Genomic DNA, 19,407 nt, shown 5'->3' with positions numbered 1-19,407 from the left:
ATGCTATTCCTTAATAGCAATGTAAATAAAACAGAGTGAAGAGACCTCTCCATTTCAAAGCTACTGTAAAATGTAGAAGGGAATTTACTTTGGGCTCAAACTATAAATCTTTCATTTCTTCTGTTTTTTAAATACCGATAATATTGCAGGCATGAAAAGATTTCACTCCTCTAGTCCCTAGACAAAACCTAACCCTCACTCTTTAATATAACTACAAGCAGGACAGACCTAAGTGGGAGAGAAAGGAGTATCTCCCAGACACTGCTTCTATCATAAAAACACCCATTATTTACATCAGCCCGGGAAATAACCACATATGAGGCAAGTCATGAAACAAGAACACCCCTATGTTAATCATCTAAATTCATGACTATATAACCCACAAACAAGACCTGAGTTAACACTGGCTGGCAGCTCTTCAGGAGGCTGCAGGAAACAACAGGGACTAAGGAGAGTAAAAAGGAAAAAGGGTTGGCTGAGTGATGCACCTGCTGCCTTGCTTCCCCTTTCCATTTTGCACAGAAAAATTTGCACAGTTACAACTCTTAAGTGCACATTAAACTTATGCCCTTTTACATTGACATGACTGTGAAGACATTATGGTGGGTATAAAATACTATACTACTATTTAGAAGCATTTCTGCACTACCAGCTGGTGTAAAAGAGCCCTTGTGCAGTTAGGAATTTTTGTTTTCCTATGTGTGATAAAAACACAATGACGAGTTTTGTTCAGAAAGCATGTTTAAGTAAAAAGAAAAACACCCACTAATTTATATGCGTATGTAACTAAAAAATACAAATTACATGAACTTATAAACACAAATACTTATCAATATATATGGGTATACATATGATTGGTACACCTAGAGATATAAATAGTACAGATGTGTATATATAGATATAGATATATTTTTAAAAAATCTCTTGAGAAAACAAATTGCCAAGAGAGTGTAATGGGACTACTCCTCTCCTACTCTCACCAGAAGCCCAGAATCAACTCTTGAAGTAAACGTAGTATAAGTTCTATTTCACACCAGAGAAGAGTCAGTGGACAGAAGTTTGAACTGTTTCAACTGAGCCTGAAAGTTGTTTATTCACCAGAGTTTGAATCTGTTGCAAATGGCTCATTTAATTCAACCTCAGAGGCATTTGCTCTCCACTTTTCAACCTCAGAAAGCAGTAACCTAGCTAGGGAGGTTAGATGCAGTATCACCAGTTCAGATCAAAAAGATGCCAGTGAACAGCTGAGACTTAAATTTATACCCAGAGTGGTTACATGGACGAGAAAAAGGAACAGTAGATGCAATCAGTTTCAGCTATATCATGTATTTTCGCCTGTTCTTAAAGAATTTCAGGATGAAAAAACACTAAACAGAACCCTGAAATTAAAATCAACCAGGGAAAAACTAATCTAGCTGCCAAGAAGAACTAACTAAGGCTCCATGACAAGCAGAGATACATATTCAGAATTAACTTTAAAAAAGCTTCTAAATTCAACTAATGTGCTATAAAATGACAAACGCACATATTATACGAACCAATTATAAAACATTGCAGCAAGCATTAACTACATGCACAGATCTTATGAGCACCCTGGGAGCAGGACAGTGGGCTAAATAAAGTCAAGCAATCTTGAAATCCACAGGCATTACATTTTCCCTGTATCTAAAGGGTGAGAGAGGTGTTCAGAAGGTTCTGACTTTTAGCTCTGAAGGAGAGAGGAGAAAATACAGCAGATACTTGGAGTATCTGGAGGTTTAGTTCAAATGCAGAATATTTACCAGAAAATTAAAACTACTGAAATCCTGAAATATCTGTTTTTATCAGAGACTCACCTATTTCCAGAGAGATGAGAACCATTTATGAATCCGTTTCCACAAGAAAACTATAAAAATCCTTTGGAGATGCAATGTTCAGTGTTCAATATTTGCCACCAGCAGACACTGCTGTTAAACAAAATGGGAAGCAGTCCTCAAAGCATCCAGATAGAAAAGAGAATCGTAGCCTCCCTGTAAATCCTGCAAAAATACATCTCATTCACTTGTGTGGATCTCTTTATTGCAGTTGACATGGGCTTGCCCAGGGGACTAACTTGTTGTTCCATAAAGATCCTTAAATAGGCACTACTGATGAAACATTTAATCCAAGCCCTGGTATCAAATGGCTGCTATTGCCAGTGACAGTGATAGAAAAATCTATTTGCCAATTAAATAACTGCATGCAAAGCTATGACTGTTTATTATACCTTTTAACATAGTTCAGCTGGTTTGGATCATATCCAGTGAGCTTCATATTTTACAAAAACTGCATTCCGTATAACTCGTAAGTAACGTGCTTTAAGCCTTCGTTTTTTAAATACACCCTTTCACTCATGTTGTTATGAAGTGTTTACTTGGGCAAGGGAATACATTTTACACAGAAATGCCACTTATATCATTCAACTATACATATATATTGCGTTGGACCTCTCTCTGTTGATAATGAAATTATGATTTATGCTTAGAACAGATGACCATATTTTAGTTATTGGGGAAAAAAAGAGCACTTTAAAAACTCGCTGTGTTTACTTTAAATGGGAAGAATGTACAAAAGCTATTCATTTTTTGTAAAACTAAGGGAATACATTTTGATCCCATGAGTCTAATAAAAACTCTGCATAAGCATAACAATAGGGAAAGCTAAGATGAATAGCTGAGGTGAACACTTAAGCCTGGACTTCATTCCGGTTGGACTTCCACCATATCAGGAAACAAGAAAACAAGTGAAGGGGCAGTAATTAAAAGGAATTTAAGATTAGTGGCAGCGTTACACCCACGTGTGGAACACCACTAAAATAGGACACAGCACTCAGTTTGACAAGGCTGCAATTTAATAAAGTCCATAAGGGTGCAAGTTGCAGCTCAGAGAACAGAACAAGCATTTGCTTAACTTGAAATAACCAAGGCTTGACATGTGCTTTGATTCAAGCATGAATATACATCTTTGGGACATAGACTGCATTTTCCTTTCAACTTAGTATGAGAAAAAAAGACATTAAGTCATGCTAATGTATAAAGCAGTATTGAATAAAAATGGGACACAAGTACTGGAAATGGCAAAACACGTATCTGAAATTAATCCCTTTCCATAAATAGGAAAAAGAAGACTAAGGTGCGTTTTTATTTCTCTTAAGCACAGGAAAGTTAGGTTTTTTCCCCTTGATCTTTAAAAAATTACCAGATGTAAGTTTATATCTTATTCCTATTCCCCAATGCCATAAATTCAGTATAAACTAAGAAAAAAAATATTTAATGCTTCAGAATGAACATTGATTCTTCCACATATTGTATTAAGATTTAATTTACTACTTGCTATGCCATTTTTAACTTTGTAATTATTTTGTCAGGATAAGTTGTAGCTTTTACTGTACAGAAAATGTACTGTAAAGTGTCTGGAGAAAATGTTTCCATCTTACTTTATCAGATTATTGAAACAATGTATAATAATTTCTGGAAAGCACTATTTCCATTTTTACATTTAGCCTTATTCAAGAAAATTCTATATGAATTTCAGTAACTCTTTTAAAGTGCATAGGCTGGAATTGTTAGGAATCAGTAGGAAGGTTCATTGAAGACTTTTGTGAGGTAAATAAACTGATGAGTTTATTAACTTAACTGATAAGTGTGCAGCTCTACCACAGCTTCATGAGAACACAAACTGTAGCATTACCTTTGCATCAAATTTATCCTCTAAAGTAAAAACCCACAACTGTTTGCCTAGTAAATAAAGCTAATGTTGTTATGCCATGTTACAATGCTTCTCTTCCTATAGTTTATGGCTATTTTTATGGGAAAAAGTCCAGACTGTCAGTGCTTAAAAATGCTGCATTTGAGCCTCTTTACTTCCTTCATTCCTCCCTGCTGGGCAGAAATTTTAATCACAAAAATACCTCCTGTAACTCCATCTCATATCCAACTTGGATATGCTCAAATTCGAGCACAATCACTTTGTTGTACCAATACCTTTGGAGCAGTCACAACTGGATCCCATTAGGTTTGCAGCTGATCAGAACATTTTTGTGAAGGACAGGAGAAGACAGCAGGACCTGCAGAAGCACTGAGACCCCAGTCCTGATAATGTGGGGGTTTGGGCTTCACAGCATGCAGGTGAGTGCCACCTCTGAGAGCTTGCAGGTGCTCTCAGGTGCTTCCTCATCTGCACTGGACCACAGCCAAAATGCACGAGTTGCAGGAAAAAAAACTATATCTAAAAAACAGTAAAATTTAAATTTTTAATTTTTTTTTTGTAGTTCTGAACGAGACATTTTTGTGACAAATATTAATCAAATTTTCACCTGACATTTTAGACTTTTCAGCGCAATTCTTTTACCAGCTCCGCTCTAACACACCTTCAGCAAATGCTTTGGGCATTTCTTATCTGGTGCTTTCAAAGTTTCTCTCAGATCCACAGTAGCAATCATCAAAACTTTTATTTCATTTTCCTAGGATTCTGATCTCTAACATCTACAATTACAGTTACTTACTAGTGTATAAAATATCTTTAAATGTGCCAAATATATCTGAATAAATATACTTCAATGCATAAACCATTACTTTTTTTCTTTTTTTTTTTGATGTATCACAATGAATACATTGGCTTTAACGTCTATTCTCTTGATCAGTCATTTTGAGGTGGTCCACTTTTGTTTTCCTGACTTTCACAAACATGCTTGCAGCCAGTAAGGGACTCTTCACTATGATTAATGGCCTCCCATTGGGTATACAGAGAATTTCCCAGCCTGGTTCCCTTGAGAATGCTCCACTACATGGATTTCTACGCAAAGCTAGATTAAAAGAGGAGGAGCAATAGCTATAGTCCACCTACCCCACAGCCATCAATTATATACAGTTATAAATCAAAGTTTTCAGCCAGAACAAAGCCCAGTGTGGCAAACAAACAAGGGCGTTCACAGCAAATTGTTTTGAAGCAGAATAAAACTCTTGATAGAAACAATGGGGCAAGCAAAGCCACTGTCAATATCACCATAAAGTTCCGTTGATTTATTAAGAATTAGACACAGTGTATCCAATTACTGCTGAATTAACTTAAACAGAAAGCAGCAAGTGGAAAAATAAGCAAGGAGATGGATTTCTCTTTTGAAAGGAAAAAATCGCGCAATTCTATATCATAGTTAATTGAAGACAGTAACGTGAATCATAAAGTATCTGTACTTTAACTCCCTGTATTTGTGTTTCTTGGCTTTTGGTTTTAAGCTCTCTCTTTCATGAAACACTGGTATGTCTATCTCATCCATATTTCATCTCTGCTCTGTTTGTTTTCCCGGCTATTTCTGCCTCCATGCCATAGATGATTTTGATCAGTTTGGATATTTTTAAATACCCTTCACGCACAATCTGCTTTCAAACAAGACAGTAGAAAAAAACACTAGGGGACGTGGAGACAAAAGGCTGTTAGTACCGCTCCTCACATGTCTCTTCCCTTCTGGACAACGTGAATTATCTGCAGGGGGTTGGGCCCCTTTTTTTCTGACATTTAAAATTCCATTTTTTGATACACAGCAGCTTTTAGAAAGCCAAGGAATATAGTCGAAACCAGTCAAAATGAATGTAAGCTCCAGCCAAAAAATTAGTTGATATTTGCTATTGCACCCAGTCCTCACTGCAGAACATTTTTCACATAGACTCTGTCTCTCTCTGAAGAAACAGATGCTTGTGAAGAGTGCTCAGTGATTTTCAGCAAGTGAAAAATTAATTTTTTACAACTCTGACTAAAGCTGTGCAGCCAAAGGCAAGAACCTTTAGGATGACTTCATGTCCCTGAGAGACAAACCTTGTCTGTCCCACACCACATTTTCCCCAGTCCTTCCTTGCTGTACAGTCCTCCAGCTTGCAGCAGGCCTCAGCACCCCAATTTTGAAATAAGATGGAGTTTATGCACCTCTGACAGGGTAGAGTCACACATGAAATATGGAATTATAGAATGGAATCATGTAGCTTGGAAAAGACCTTTAACATCATTGGGTCCATCACTCCCAGCACTGCCAAGCCTGCCACTAAATCATGTCCCCAAGTGGCATTAATGCAAAAGTTGTTCAGACCTAAATTAATGCATACATAAGCACCTGTCTTCCCTGCAAAGATTTCTTCAAAGAGGCCCCGTGCATCCAGAGTGCAGAGGCACCATCCCCTTCCTACCCAAGTACAGCTGTAGTGAGAAACATGGACCATCATCTCAAGGGCTGGTGAGAAATTCCCAGTAAAAATCCAGGACAGTCAAATGTGCTTCGCGTCCTGCCGGTTTGTAACGTACATATCAACAGTATTGATCATTGACTAATTTGATCTTCTTTTGTCTTGTTTTTTTCTTCTATTGGCAAATAGAGAGCAGAATTGACATGATGTCTGGAGCTCTAACCCCAGATCTCTTGCTAGCTGTATACCACCTAATTCAAAACACCTAATAATGAAAATCTACATCCTTCAGCAACCAAACAACACTGCAGAAGATCAGTTTCTACAAAAACAGGACCAATTAGTGCATACTTGAATTTCTTTCTGTCTCCTAAGGGTCTTCATTCTGGATAGACCTTCTCAGTTTTCTTATCTGATCATAACTTTTCCATCAGATTCCATCAGATGCTTGTAGGTATGCACTGCTTAGCATTTGTGAACCTGAAAAAAAAAATCACCCTTCATCCTTAGATTTTCTTCCAGATTTCTGAATCTGGAGAAGAAGAAAAAGATGGTCATATAAGAATTTTCTTAAAGATCCTCTTCTAGTGTTAACATAAATTTTCCTTCTGGAAGCCTACATTATTTTCCTGGCAAGACTTGTTATTCAAGTAAGAATAACAAAATTTGCCATCCACAGGTTCATGATCCACACATTCACATTAGTGGACCTCTCTTCCTATGTATTTCCACTCTAATAAAAGAGACATTTGACGACATACATAAAAGCACACAAGAATTCCATTAAGGAATTCCACAATCAAGAGTCATAGCCACTCACAAAAGACATCTACAGTGCCAACTAAAGAGGTGCAAAGGTACATATTCCATTTAGGTTAGAACTGTCTAGTAAGTAGTTCTCAAATTTTCAAAGGAATCAATTTTCAAATTTTCAAGGAATCATGAGATAGAAAGTGAAAAATGCTAGCAGAAATGCTAATGTATCTACTTTTAAGATGATATGCTATGCATACACAACTCCCTTTAAATCAATTTTGGTAATTACAATTTTGTAATTCAAATGCCTGAATTACACAAAGCTGTTGGCAAAGGTAAAATTATGCTGTTTTGAAGAACACATCAGTAAAAGGTATGATTTAACATACTTAAAAGTAGCTTAACATCTGCATATACTACTGCTGAATTTCTCCCTTTCTTACAAATTTCTCCGTCCCTGTATTGTCTGACACACACACACCCCCCTATTATGTCTTGTACTTTGGAAAATGCATTCCTTAAGGGAAAGTATGGAATTTTGCACGTAGAGAATCTAGTCCAACCCAAACGAGGTCCAAGCTGGCAGAAGCTTGTAGCAGCTTCTGATACATGCTAAATACTAAGAATAGAAACCAGCAGTGCTTTCACAGCTCCGTGACAGTATTTGTGTGGCTAAAATTAAACGCAAGGTCTATTGATCCACAGCTAGTTTTCAGTGTCAGGCAAATTCAAAGGTGAAAGAAAAGAATTATGACCTTGACACAAATGTGATTGGAAAAACGGACTGGCTGGGAGGAAAATTTGTGTTTTCCCAAAAAGCTAAATGTGTAATCCTCCGAACAGACTTGTGGCTAGGCGCAAGAACATCAACTGAAGTGTGACATCAGCCAATTATCTTGTTTCTTTAACACTCATCCTGCAGCCCCTCCAACAGGAGGGAAACCCTTCGTCATCCGGGCTAAATGTTCAGTGCAGGAGCTCCAGGAAGAAGCTTGACACAGCAGGTACAGAAAGTTTAAGTTTACTGCTTTCATTGAGCAGATACACCAAGAGGATTTGACTTGTAAGGACAGAAAGTGGATGGACACACATAATTTGTTACTAAAAATTGAAGTCATATTTTGATTACTTTTATTTGCAAATTATTCTGGAAAAGAAACCAAAGCACATACCTAGTTCGAGTACCAACAGGCTCAAGGTCATGCAGAAGAATATAATTATCTTCAGAAAAAATGGAGGCAATATTGAAGACACAGTTCTCTGTATGAACTTTGTGAATGGACGAGTACATCTTAAAAGAGCCGATGGCAAGAGACCTTCCTTTTGCTCACTATATGAAGTTGTGCCTGAACCATATAATATTAAGGTACGCACTGTTTGTAGATGCAAAATTACTTTTTGAAGGGGTCACAAATTCAAACACAGCACCTCAGCCAAGCCCGAAAGCGTTCCTTTTTTTATTACTCCTTTTTAAATGTTTATTTCATACACATTTACCACAGCTCATTTCAGCTGAACAGAACCCCCATGTTTGTGATTTTTGCCTACAAGAATATTAAATTTCTGCACATCTGTCTTCTCTCTAGGGGTTTCTCTAGGGAATATAATAGTCTATTTGTTTTTCTATTGATCTTGTATCTAAATACTGTTTTCTCCTTTCAGAAAAAAAGAGAGCTGCCAAAGAATCAGTAGTGTCACTGTGAAAATGTTTTTCTTAGCTGGATGAAATGATGGCAGAGCAAGATTGGGAAAAAATATTTTTCAAATCTTTTAATAAGCGTACTTCCAGATAGGGATATGCTAGATATTGGTCTAGGCATGCCCCAGGCCTATGATCCATCTTTCATCCTTTTTACCAATTTCAGACTGACAGCTAAATTAGCTCCTGGAAAAGGCTCCCGTAGGCAGTAACCAATAACCTGCCATCCAAGGTAAGTTGCAACAGTGAGAGGCATAGGAAAAAAAATGGAGATAGAAAGAAAGCTGAATTTACATCAGTCAATAAGAAAAAAAAAGAGGATACAGAAAGGATCAAATTCTAAAAAAATAAAGAATTAAATAAGTCATGTTGGAAAGAGAAATAGAAATTGTGATTTAATGTTATGTTAAGCAATAGGCATAGACTGACCTCTTAAAACATGACTAGCCAGTCTTTGAGTTTCTGTAATTAGTAAAACCAGTGAGTTTACAAATACACAACTGCAAATGGAAGGGCTTTCTCTTCCTAAAATATTTAGGCTTACTACCACATAGTTACTGAGATGTGTTCATCAGGAGAAAATAGCTGGTCATAAAAGGCAAGATATCAACAACCTTTTGAAAGACAAAGCTCATTTTCTTCTCAGGCAAAATAAAATCCTCAGCATGGGAGAGTTCACATTACAGTGCTAATAGTGCACATGTGCTGAATTATTTAAAAAATAATAAAGATAGGAGGAATGACACATCCGCCGGTTCACTGACAAAGCAGGCAGTTTAATATTTGCACAGTATCTGACCAAGTAACTTGAGCTTAATGAAGCTGATGCTTAACATAGATTTCTGCATGAAAAATAACTGCTGCAAACACTCTGAATAAACTCTTTCTGAAATGGGCTTAGTTAAACCTGAACTTGCATTTTATACTTGCATTTGTGTAATTTTTTTCCATCAGACTCCATGATAGGCAAATCATAGTTTAAAACCAATGACTTTGGGACAGTTAGTGATTTTGCTTCATGGTAGCAATTTCCCTTAATGTTACTAAAGGTACAACATAACATTAGAAATTAGAATTAAAATTATAGTTTCAAAATAGGGTGCAGTACTCTGTTAAGTACTGTTAACAAAGTTTCTTCTGTTTCATTCATATAGATAGATAGATAGACAGACAGATTCTAATTTCAACAGTCAATCTCAAAATGTTAACATAGACAATGGCAAAAAATCCCTTTTTGTTTAGTGGGATGCCATGAAACATGACAAACCCATTTTGTTGCTCACTGCAGCTGTGTGTCTGCATTTGAAAAGCATGCTTAAATTAAAGATACAAAGAAATGCCTGGGGTTTCATTGCATTGCAAATGTAAAGAAAGACTGATTTTCTTCAAAGGAGGTTGATAATAACCTACAAACAGCAGGTATTTTCTGCTACCAGCATGTAGCTGGCATGTCATGGCTAGTACATCTTTAATCATAATAATGAGTTCTGTGGTAATCATGATAAAATATGTTTTAACTGACAATGTTTTTACCTGCTATTGCTACCCTCTACTGAGAATTAGCCAACTTCTTTTCTTTTTCAGTTTCTCTAGCTTTAGCAGCACATCTCATTGAGGCAGCTGTACCATTAGCTGGGTTACTACTCTGAAAGGTTTGCTAGTTGTCAACATTTAACTCTTAAATATCAGTTTAAATACTGAGAAATTCAACTGATTGCTGAGAACAAGGAATACACATAAAAATAACGGAATGGTATGAAAAAATAAGGGAAATTGCCATTTCTTTTCCTGCAACAGGCAAGCATTTTTTTAACTGCTTTCTCAAAGAAAATATTTTTTTTTTTCTGCCACAGTTAACAAAGAATCATAGTATGGTCTGGATTGGAAGGGATCTTAAGGACCACCTAGTTCCAACAGCCCTGCCATGGCCAGGGACACCTTTACTAGAGCAGGTTGCTCAAAGCCCCATCCAGCCTGGCCTTGAACACTTCCAGGCAACCACAACTTTTCTGGGCAACCTGTTCCAGAGCCTTACCACCCTCACAGTAAATAATCACTTCCTAATATCGAATTTAAACTTAACCTTTTTCAGTTTCACGTCACCACATGTCCTTGTATAAAATCTCTTTCCAGCTCTCCTGTGGTTCCCTGTAGGTACTGAAAGGTCACAATGAGGTTACCCCAGAAATTCTCCTGTAAGTTCCCATTTTCTCTTATGTGCATTTTCTCCAAGATGTTTCCCATATAAAACTAGCATATTTCTCTTGTCTTTTGGGAAAAAAAAAAAAAATCAGACCCATAGCAAGACTCTCTCTTGCCCTAGACCATCACCTTCAAAAAAGGGCAGTTACTCTCCCCTCCAGCAAGCATCCCACCCCTCTCAACCCAGTTATTAAGAGCACTCAACTTTTGCATCTCCTAACTGCAAGTAGGAACACAGTAGTTTACCATGAGGGGACACCAGCTTCCAGCCAACTACAGAAAACCTGATTCTCCTTGAAATGTTGTGGATGCCCTGTCTCTGGAAGCATTCCAGGCCAGGTTGGATGGGACCCTGATCAACCTGATCTAGTGAGTGAAACCCCTACCCGCAGTGAGGGGGTTGGAATCGGATCATTCTTAGGGTTCTTCCAATCCAACCATGCTATGAAATATCACCTTCTTTTAATACAAAAATGAACACATTTAAAAAACCTTCTGCCTTTTTTAATCAAAGAAAAAAAATAATAGCATAATTAGACAAATATCACTGAAATGTCACAAAAAATATGGAAGGGAAGCTAGAGAGAAGTGATTAAACTTTTTTTTAAAGCACAACAAAAGCTGCCCAGTGAAACATCCTGAATGGCAGAACATCCAGCATTAAAAGCTGAACCAAAAGTAAACTTAATGTCTAATAAACTTCCCTCCCCCTAGTCCACGATAAACAAACAAACAGGTGGCTATGAATAAATGCAACCTCTTCCACCAGGCTTGTAGAGGATTATTTGGAAGGGAAATCAGTAGAGCTCTTATGTGCAAACCTAAAATGGCTTTGAGTGCTGGGGATGAACTCAGCATGGGCACTGAGCCTCATGCAGCACAAATATCTGCTCCACAGCCTGTTTCAAAAGCCTGTGCCAGACCTCAGGTACTGGGTTTGGCCAGGATGAGTAAATTTTCTGGGACAGAGTTAATTTTTTAAACCGCAACAGATCATCACAGAAGAGCCCCTGATGTGTGGTTTTATTTTTTCTTCTGCCACTGTCCCCACAGTGGTGCCAGCAAAACTCTTGCTACCACTAGTCCAAAAGAATTTATCTGACAGTTGCACCTTGGTCACAGCACTTCCAGGAACCTGGGCATCCATCCCAAATCCTTTCATAGATAGAAACCAACTTGAGCAGCAATGGTGAAAGATGAGGTGAGAGCAGACTATCAGAGGTGGTAGCTTGGGCTGAGTCTCCCACCCCATCATCAGTCAGCTCTTTACCTGAGCTTTCACAAGCCTCAGTGTGCTGCACTATTTTTTTATTAATAAAACTTTCCACTGCACAATGGCAATATGAACAGGGCTAGAGAAAACACTCTTGAGTTATTCAGATATGGTGGTAGCACAGCTTCTTCCAATACCTCAGGTATTTTGTACAATGTAGGAAATACACGTGTACAACGCACCACAGCAGCTAAGACCTCTGAAGGAATAAAGTACTTAAAGACTGAACTATGAAGAAATAAGCATTCTAAATGAGTGCCCATTTCAAAAGCATTTTTTTTTGCCACTTACTAAGTTTGCAGAAACCTGCTGAAAGGATGTTTCTCTGTTACAACCTTTAACTCTGAGTTCTTAACCATACCATAGATCATAATATTGTCATTCTTCACTGTCACCACTGCGTCAGCAGCTGTTTTTGGTCTCACAAAAAAGGATTTGACCTTTGGGATGGACAGGAAGCTGAAGGAGCAACTTTCTGAAAAAATAGCCTCCTGTTTACATTTGCCTTGTTTAGCGAACAATTATCTTGGGAGACATAAGTAATAAGCATGTAAGTTTACATAAGCAGAAGTGTCATTCTGATAGCACTAAATATGAGTGCATGTCAAGCTGTCGGTAACGGTGCTAACTATAAAATGCTGACCCGTATTTTACCAATAAAGCCCAGGAAAATGCAAATGACAAGACCAACAGCCCAGTCTGTCAGAATCTAACCCCTATCTATCACAATGAGGCTCATCAGCAACGACAGAGAAAACAGCAGCTGCCATTATTTTATGGCACAATTTTTAGTGGTATTTGTTTACAATTGTATCTTTAATGCTGGTAAATTCAGACCACATTTTCTATGATCTAAATCAAGAGCACCAGCTTCAAACTATTCCATATATATGTCCTAAATATTCTCAAGTACTTTAGTTCTACTATAGTCAGCATTAAGTTTTCTATATATATTTGTGTGCTGAAAATAAGTGCTTCATATGAATGAATCTGAGAAGAAGTAGGGTGAAGTATATGCAGTATAACATCTTATGAGTGTTAAATGTTATGTTACAGATAACTCATAATGGCAGAGACAAAGCAACTCAGTTCTTTAAAATCCTGTATTCTGCTGAAGTTATAATGCTATTTAAACATATTGCAAGTATTTACACTTATTGTCTAGAAAATCTTAGTTTTAATGAAGCATCACTTCATTTTCTGAGGTTTGAAAATATGCAAAAATCAAACATGAAGTATAATAGTTTTTTCCAACTTTGTATTTCACACTATCTTCACAGTGATATTTAAATATTTTAAAGGGCTGTAAAGGTGGAATGTACAATATCCAATCAGGAAACCAACCTCAAGAGCACCCCGAGGGTGTACTTTCATAGTACAACAGAACACCATTTTATCTGCTTGGAAGAAAATACTACTGTTTAGAGTCCATATAGTCACAGTTTTATATGAGACCTAGAGAAAAACTACATACATTATGGAACAGATTTACTGCTATATACGTGCACATCTCTTACATTTGCATGTATTTAGTATTCAGCAGGTTTTGTAGACCACCTCTATGCTGCAACTCAGTTCACTACAGGATCGTAATGACACTGACAACAAATGCATCCCCTGAGAGTACTCAGGCAACTTCTCTTAGTTACAGCAAAAGTCTCTTGAAATACCATCCCAGCTCAAGGGAAAATTTAGCTCTTTATTTACTTAAATTTTAACAAGCAACAGGAACAAAGAGCACAAAGCCAAATACCCATGACTGTCACCACACCTCCCACGGTGGCGTGTTCTCTTCTGTGTCATCTCTAACATTACCAAATGTAAATGAAAGAAAACACCCAAATCCTCACTGGACTTTTTCATGATCCTGAAATGCAAGAAGAACAATTTTTGGCTTGCCATCTAAGGTGGGGAAAATACCTCATCAACCTCAAGGTGCTACAGAGCAAGATCATATGCAATGTTCAAAAGTACCACAATGAGAAAAGTACACACACCTAACCTGCTTTTAAACAGCTACTAATGACTCAAATTACAGAAAGCTCTGTCAGAAGACAGACATGCAAGTCATCTGCCACAGCTCAGCAAAATCCTGTGTGCAGGCTCTGTGGTCAGCATTTTTTTTTTTGATCCATTTCCAGCAAAAGATGGATTATGAAACATAACCCCTGCATTTAAAAGTCCAATGGGACTGCTGTGATAACACTACCTGTCTTACTGCTTAACACAGACCATTGTGTTTTGGTTTCCCCTGCCTGGGCTTCTTTCTGCAGCACAGATGTCAGGAATATTTCTATTTAATATCTGGCACCTTTTTTTTCACTGAGGAAAATTAAAGGCCTCCACAGAGTGAACCAATGTACGCTTTTTTACTTATAGAACCTGACTTCAACTTTCCATCTGTCTCAAGTTCATCCCCAATTGGTGTGCTGAGACAGCAAAAGACTATGGATTAACCATCTGTCTGAAAAAAGCTGAGCTAATGTGCCATCCTACACTTGGGAGAGGATAAAGATCCAGCATGACAATCAATGCAGATGTACTCTCATAATGGATTTCACTTACTGGGATGAGTTTTGTTTAAGCACTAGCCTTAGTGATCACTAAATCATTACTTAAAAGTAAAAAGTTGTATCTTGCCTTCAGCAAAGTACCCCACTGCACCTGACACCAGCACAGTGTGAGATCATCAGTCCATCCCCACTCCATTTCTGCTCAAGACTCAAGCCAGCTCTCTTTTTCTCTTCCTTCTGCTCCTCAGTGACCCTCAAGACCATCTCAGGGCATCCAGCTCACATTGAACACAGGTCTCCTTCTCTCTCTTCACCACAGCATGGTCACCATTGTCATTTCAGCCATGTCCACTGCCTTCCTCAACACCTTCCTCTCCCTCTGCTCCTGCTCTCTGTTCTCCCCAAACATTTCAGCGTGTCATGCTGGGCTTTCTCCTTCTGCCTTGTCATGTCCTTGCATCTGCTTCTCCAAGTTTCACTTATTCTTTTTTTTCTCTCCTCTGAGCTCAATTTTGTCCTCTTGTCATGTAACTGACTCCCTTTCATCACAAAACGGACAAAAAAAAAACCCAAAAAACAAACAAAGCAATAAATAACCCTGTTCCTGGCAGGGTGCTTGCTGCCATCCCATGTTTATTTGGTCTGAGCTCCTTCTCCCAATGCAGGCCTTGTCTACTGACACCACAGTCCCTTTGAGCACAAGGACTATTTGCTATGGGGTATTTGCACACTACCTAGCACAGAAAGGTCCACCAGTACCAGCATCATTTCCTTACCCCACAGAGCCAGTCTCAGAACACTACACTGATTTGTAATGCAGCTCATCCAAGGAAAGCCTACATCCTTTTCTTTTTTTTTTTTTTTTAAATATGCTTTTTAAACAACAAAACAAGTTGTTGTAACTGTTTGTAGGGATAACTGAGCATGCAAGGATATATGGCATCCACACAAGTGTTGGATACAGGGAGTATTATTTAGCATATCAACAGGCTAGTCAAGTAGAGGCACCTTGTACCATTCCCAACTCATTCCAAGGGAGGTGAAGTAGAAAGCCAGCCTGTGTTTTCAGCCTTAGGTAACGGACATCCAAGATATTTAACTGCCTAGCACAGGTTTATTTGTCTGATCCTACAAAAATATGAGCCCAACTCATTCCAGATGGGTGCATACCCAGGTGCCCAAATTTACATATGCAAGCACACAAACATGCTCCTGCACAGATCCACACTGCCCACACAACAAGGAGCACAGCAGACCCTTAAAGTATCTGTTCCACTTCTCTCCCACACTGTTAAAAACTGCAACCTAATTTTAATTCATTGCATATTGTTCTGCAGAATAGTTTGGCAAATGACAGCTGCTAGATAAAAACATTTCTCCTTCATTACTTTTCAACAAGTTCCCATTTGTATTCATCTCCTCTGTCCCAATGAAATGACACTGCAAGTCAGACACACCTGTTTGACAAGAAGTGAGGTCATCTGGGACATGAATTTGTCCTCTTACATAAGAAAAGGCCTAGTCACAGAATAAATAATAAGAAAATAAAAGTAATAATCCACATCCATAAAGCAGTATGATAGCAGAATTGTGCAAGAGTGGTGGTTACTTGTCCCACATAGAAAATACAGTATAGTGAATAGTTTAATAAAAAGTTTAACAAAAAATAATTTCAAAAAGTCAAAAAAAGGTAAAAGCTTGAACAGCAAAGGGAGACAGACAGATGAAGGAAAGAAAACATCCTGGCCACTACGACACCAGCCTCAACATCTGCAGTTGCTGAGGAACAGAATTTATTAAGGCAAAGTGAATCCTCAGGGTGAAAAGAAGTTCGAAACATACTTCAACCTAAGGAAAACAGGATGCTTCTCAAGCAAGGAAAGCAGTTTATACTTCAGAGAACAAAAACAACTGTATTCATTTGTTTTAGTTGCCAAGTGGCATAAATTGAGCCTCTCCAACTTTAATTAGCTGTTTAAAATATTCAGATTTAAAATAGTTTTATCTCTACTTAATGAATTATTTGTCACCTATAGCCCTTTGTTTTCTCCCTTATGAACCTGATAAAAGCACCAATATGTTTCTTTTTGCTTAATAGAGTGTAAGGAGAAACAGATGCTCAGAAGGTAGGTGTTCCCCCATCCTCTCAAACTTTTATTCAGACTCATTGAAAAGAATCTTCTGCTATGGCTGAGCCCTTGGCTTAAAAGACTTTAAAAGTTGTACTGTCACATCTTTAAAAAAATACATGTACTATCACTAGCAAGTTTGCAAAAAAATCATGGTAATACTTATAACAGGCACATACCACATCCATCTGAGCACTGGCTGAAGACAGATTTGGACCAAGACTGACTCAAATATTGGCTGGGAAGAAGAATCTCTCCAGCACCACTTTGAACATGACTAAACATTCAGGTGGGACGCTGCTTCTCCAGTGTGTCCAAGAAGCACCTCCACCACCTTTTTTCCATGTGGCCATCTCTGCAGTGCTCTCTTTCCCACATAAACTCCACTGGGGCTCTTCCTCACTAGCAAGGTGCCAGATTGCTGCAACACACCTGGACAGTGACAGTGGCCCTGAGAGCAGATGGCTCCTGCTTAGAGAGGGGTTTGTGTGAGATGCCAGCAGTGGTGATGATCAAGCTCTGCTGCCTGCCAGTGAATTTCCAAACAAAATGTTGTGCTTTTGGTCTACCTTGCCTGGTGCTATACATCTGCAGCTATTTCTTTATATTTCCTTTCCTCCTCTTCTCCCTCACACTCTTACCACCTCTCCAGCCCCCTTCCCCTGCAATCAATCAGTAGTCCTAAGCTGGAAACCCCTTGCTGTGAATTGGATGGAGATGCTGGTAGGATGTGATCCCATCCAGAGTCTCAAGTTTGTGATTCCTTGGATGCTTTGGCTACTAAACTCTCCATTTGTGAGTACTCAAAGCATGCTGCAAGGTCAGTCTCATTTTCTACTCTGAAGACTGGGAATTCTTCAGGTTAATTTTGTTGCCACTAAATATTTATCATAGAGAGATGAGCAGTCCTTTCTACTTCACTGTTTTCTGTACCATGTATTAATTACAGGAAGGGCATCCAGAACATAGCTTTGGTCTCCTTAATGGCTTTTAGAAATCTAAACACATGAAAACAAACATTGGATTTTGTTCTGTACATAATCCTTACCAGCTGTGACTGAGCTTTATATAAACCAGCTTATTTGATAGACTTCCTTAATGAGAATTGCCTTGTAGTGTAAATCATCTGAGAAGGTAGGACAAAAAGCAAAATTTACTTTCCTCTGTGCTGTGGTGTCACCACTTAGAAAAGGAATCAACACAGCATTTAATTATTTTTACACACACACTCTCATCTGAAGGACCAGCATGACCTAGTACCAGACAGGTAATGGCATAAGTCTGGAAATTCACAGATGTGCAGCATATTTATGGAAACAATCCAAAGACATTTGGCTTGGGGAAGGTGGAAGAGGGAAGACCACCAAAACACTTTGGTCTTCTTTCTGAAGATTTGCTGTGTGCCCACCTGACCACATGTTAAAGCAGCGTTTCTTTAATAAAAACAGAATCTTAACCCTGGAAAATTACAAGATTCTATGTGGAAAGCGTCAGTTACAGAAGTTGCAGCTGTGTAGACCAAAAACAAACTATGAATCAAAAGCAAAACACTCACTAGGCCAGGAAACAAACTATGTGTGAGATGCCCAAAGACTGAAAGGCAGATGCTTCCTCATTAATATCAAAGCAGAATTTACCACATCCCGTTCACACTCTAAAACCAAACACGAGGTGCCACGCTCTGGACATGCACACACCAGAGATTCAGTCTCCAAACATGAAGGATATCCCCCATATCACTTCACTGACAAGATCAGGAAGATATTCTCCTGACCTGGTGGGTGGCAAGAGGTGGGGGCCATGGACAATGTACATGGACTGGAACGGTACCTGCTCCCTGAGCAGGGAAGAGCGTGGCTCTGCCTTCAGCCACTCACGGGTGGGTCTTATCCGTGTCACATGTGAGACTGAGCAAGAGGGGCTGGATCTGGAAGCAATGGCAGCTGCATGGAAGCACAGTGAGAGAAATGCAAAGTTACACCAGACAAGACCACCAGTGAACGAGGGGGCAGTGCTGATTTTGAATGAGGAGTGGTGGAGCTTTATTTCCTTAACTCTATCTAGAGGGAGGAGTTTAAAAAAAAAAAAGGAAAACAACCCCCACATCCCTCCATATACCTTCCAGTCTTAAAAAGCCACCTGAAAAGGAAGCTGATTTTACTTCCTTTTAGAAAATTCAGGTATGTCTTTTCATGATTACTAAATGTGGAATGGTGGAAATCTCGGATGATGATTTGTCTCTCTCACCTACTGTTTTACTAGTGGAAGATGGCAGGAGGGCTGGAATTAGATTTTCTTTAAGGTCCCTTTCAAACCAAACCATTCTATGATTCTATTTGACAGAGAAACAGGTGTTTTTATTTTACTTTAACTTATTTAAAACAGAGATCTAGAATCCCCAAATGAAAAGAAATCTCTTTACCTAGCAGTAGCATCAGATGACTCCTCCTTCCATTACTGATGCCAACTACAACATGGAGGGCAAAAATGGCCAAGCTGTGAAAAACAGCTTATTTTTTCCAGCCTACCAATGGCTTTTGTGCCTTTTTCCACAGTACACAGGCTTGAACAGACAAGACTCATTCTCAAAGTCCTTCTCAGCCATGCTACAGATGAAAAAAGATTTTCCAGTAGGTTATTTAAT

General features: G+C 38.5%; 1 protein-coding gene across 6 annotated transcripts in view; it reads right to left on the bottom strand.

The window, feature by feature from the left end:
- Positions 1 to 19,407, bottom strand: part of RARB (retinoic acid receptor beta) — a 320,463-nt gene that overhangs the window by 221,805 nt on the left and 79,251 nt on the right. Inside the window, exon 3 of one of the 6 annotated variants that reach the window (XM_071429372.1) lies at positions 18,594 to 18,706. The exons of 4 other annotated variants lie outside the window; for them this stretch is intronic. The gene's annotated coding sequence lies outside the window, so the exon portion shown is untranslated. Of the gene's footprint in view, positions 1 to 1,835; positions 1,969 to 18,593; positions 18,707 to 19,407 lie in introns of those variants that run through there. One more of the 6 variants, XM_071429373.1, reaches the window with a different exon arrangement.

The sequence above is a fragment of the Agelaius tricolor genome, unplaced genomic scaffold (genome assembly GCF_023055355.1).
Source record: "Agelaius tricolor isolate 1412-34295 unplaced genomic scaffold, bAgeTri1.0.p SCAF_6, whole genome shotgun sequence".
Classification (NCBI taxonomy): Eukaryota; Metazoa; Chordata; class Aves; order Passeriformes; family Icteridae; genus Agelaius; species Agelaius tricolor.
This window is presented reverse-complemented; position numbering and strand designations above follow the sequence as displayed.